The sequence below is a fragment of the Arachis duranensis genome, chromosome 4 (genome assembly GCF_000817695.3).
Source record: "Arachis duranensis cultivar V14167 chromosome 4, aradu.V14167.gnm2.J7QH, whole genome shotgun sequence".
Classification (NCBI taxonomy): Eukaryota; Viridiplantae; Streptophyta; class Magnoliopsida; order Fabales; family Fabaceae; genus Arachis; species Arachis duranensis.
In genome coordinates, this window is record NC_029775.3 from 47,257,335 (window position 1) to 47,260,976 (window position 3,642).

Consider the following 3,642-nt stretch of genomic DNA (forward strand, 5'->3'; position numbering starts at 1 on the left):
AGAATTGATCATTCAAGTGAATGAAGAATCCTTTGTGTTTAAGACTCAAGGATATCCCTCTGTCACCATGGAGAGGAAGCATGAATAGCTTCTCTCAAAACAGAGTCAAACAGAGCCCCCACAGTCAAACTCTAAGTTTGGTGTTGGGAGGCCACAACCAAATTCTAAGTTTGGTGTAGAACCCTCACATTCAAACTCTAAGTTTGGGGTTGGGAGGTTCCAACATTGCTCTGAGCATCTCTGAGGCTCCATGAGAGCCCACTGTCAAGCTACTGACATTAAAGAAGCGCTTGTTGGGAGGCAACCCAATGTTATATTTTATCTATTTTCCTTTGTTATTTTATGTTTTCTGTAGGTTGATGATCATGAGAAGTCACAAAATCAACTGAAAAAGCAAAAACAGAATGAAAAACAGAAAGAAAAATAGCACACCCTGGAGGAAGATCTTGCTGGCGTTTAAACGCCAGTAAGGCTAGCAGATGGGCGTTTAACGCCCAGTCTGGCACAATTCTGGGTATTTAACGCCAGAAAGGGGCACCAGACTGGCGTTAAACGCCAGTAAAGGGCAAGAATGGCACCATTATGGGCGTTTAACGCCAGAAAGGGGCACCAGACTGGCGTTAAACGCCAGAGAAGGGCAAGAAGTTGGCGTTAAACGCCAGAATTGGCACAAAGAGCAATTTTGCTTGCCATTTGGTGCAGGGATGACTTTTCCTTGACACCTCAGGATCTGTGGACCCCACAGGATCCCCACCTACCCCACCACTCTCTCTCTTCTTCACCCATTCACCAATCACCTCAACACCTCTTTCCCAAAAACCCTTCAGCTATCAAATCCCATCTTTCTCTTCACCACTCACATCCATCCTTCATAAAACCCCACCTACCTCACCATTCAAATTCAAAACACTTTCCCTCCCAAACCCACCCTCCCATAACCGAACCCTAACCCTCTCCCCACCCCTATATAAACCCATCTTCACTCCTTCATTTTCACACTACCTAAACACTACTTCTCCCCCTTTGGCTGAACCACAAAGCCTCCTCTATCTCCTTCATTTCTTCTTCTTCTACTTTCTTCTTTCTTCTTTTGCTCGAGGACGAGCAAACCTTTTAAGTTTGGTGTGGTAAAAGCATTGATTTTTTTTCCATAACCATTTATGGCATCCAAGGCCGGAGAAACCTCTAGAAAGAGGAAAGGGAAGGCAAAAGCTTCCACCTCCGAGTCATGAGAGATGGAGAGATTCATCTCAAGGGGTGCATCAAGACCACTTCTATGAAGTTATGGCCTTGAAGAAGGTGATCCCCGAGGTCCCTTTCAAACTCAAAAAGAGTGAATATCCAGAGATCCGACATGAGATCCGAAGAAGAGGTTGGGAAGTTCTTACCAACCCCATTCAACAAGTCGGAATCTTAATGGTTCAAGAGTTCTATGCCAATGCATATCTTAATGGTTCAAGAGTTCTATGCTAATGCATGGATCACCAAGAACCATGATCAAAGTGTGAACCCGGACCCAAAGAATTGGCTTACTATGGTTCGGGGAAAATACTTGGATTTTAGTCCGGAAAATGTAAGGTTGGCATTCAACTTACCCATGATGCAAGGAGATGAACACCCTTACACTAGAAGGGTCAACTTTGATCAAAGGTTGGACCAACTCCTCACAGTCATTTGTGAAGAGGGCGCCCAATGGAAGAGAGATTCAAGAGGAAATCAGGTTCAACTGAGAAGGCATGACCTCAAGCCTGTGGCTAGGGGATGGTTGGAGTTTATCCAATGCTCAATCATTCCCACTAGCAACCGGTCCGAAGTTACTATAGACCGGGCTATCATGATTCATAGCATCATGATTGGAGAAAAAATAGAAGTTCATGAGTTGGAGTTTACATAGAGGGAGACATTTGCTTTTTGTTTTTCCATAACCATTTATGGCATCCAAGGCCGGAGAAACCTCTAGAAAGAGGAAAGGGAAGGCAAAAGCTTCCACCTCCGAGTCATGGGAGATGGAGAGATTCATCTTAAGGGATGCACTTTCCTCCACAAAACTATTGGGATCAAATCAACACCTCCCTAGGAGAATTGAGTTCCAACATGGGACAACTAAGGGTGGAGCACCAAGAACATTCCATTCTCCTCTATGAAATTAGAGAAGACCAAAGAATCATGAGAGAGGAGCAACAAAGACAAGGAAGAGACATTGAGGAGCTCAAGCACTCCATAGGATCTTCAAGAGGAAGAACAAGCCGCCATCACTAAGGTGGACCCGTTCTTTAATCTCCTTGTTCTTTATTTTCCTGTTTTTCGAATTTTATGCTTATGTTTATCTATATTTGTGTCTTGTGATCATTAGTGTCTTAGTGTCTATGCCTTAAAGTTATGAATGTCCTATGAATCCATCACCTCTCTTAAATAAAAAATGTTCTTAATTGAAAAAGAGAAGAATTGTATGAATTTTGAATTTTATAACAGTTTAATTATTTTGATGTGGTGGCAATACTTTTGTTTTATGAATGCATGCTTAAACAGTGCTTATGTCTTTTGAATTTGTGGTTCATGAATGTTGGCTCTTGAAAGAATGATGAACAAGGAGACATGTTACTGAGGATCTGAAAAATCATAAAAATGATTCTTGAAGCAAGAAAAAGCAGTAAACACAAAAAAAAAAGAGAAGGAGAAAAACAAAAAAAAAAAGAAAAAAACGAAAAAAAGAGAAAGAAAGAAATAAAGTTGTGATCCAAGGCAAAAAGAGTGTTCTTAAGAACCTTGGACACCTCTAATTGGGGACTCTAGCAAAGCTGAGTCACAATCTGAAAAGGTTCACCCAATTATGTGTCTGTGGCATGTATGTATCCGGTGGTAATACTGGAAGACAGAGTGCTTTGGGCCACGGGCACACCTCAATAAGTAGCTGTGTTCAAGAATCATCATACTCAACTAGGAGAATCAATAACACTATCTGGATTCTGAGTTCCTAAAGAAGCCAATCATTCTGAATTTCAAAGGATAGAGTGAGATGCCAAAACTGTTCAGAGGCAAAAAGCTAAAAGCCCCGCTCATCTAATTAATACTGATCTTCATAGATATTTTTAGAACTCATTGTATATTCTCTTCTTTTATCTTATTTGATTTTCAGTTGCTTGAGGACAAGCAACAATTTAAGTTTGGTGTTGTGATGAGCAGATAATTTATACGCTTTTTGGCATTGTTTTTAGTATGTTTTTAGTATGTTCTAGTTAGTTTTTAGTATATTTTTATTATTTTTTAGTTAAAAATCACTTTTCTGGACTTTACTATGAGTTTGTGTGTTTTTCTGTGATTTCAGGTATTTTCTGGCAAAAATTGAGGGACTTGAGCAAAAATCTGATTCAGAGACTAAAAAGGACTGCAGATGCTGTTGGATTCTGACCGCATTGCACTCGAATTGGCTTTTCTGGAGCTACAGAAGCCCAATTGGCGCACTCTCAACGGCGTTGGAAAGTAAACATCCTGGGCTTTCCAGAAATATATAATAGTCCATACTTTGCCCAAGATTTGATGGCCCAAACCGGCGTTCAAAGTCACCATCAGAATTCCCGACGTTAAACGCCGGAACTGGCACAAGAATGGGAGTTAAACGCCCAAACTGGCACAAAAGCTGGT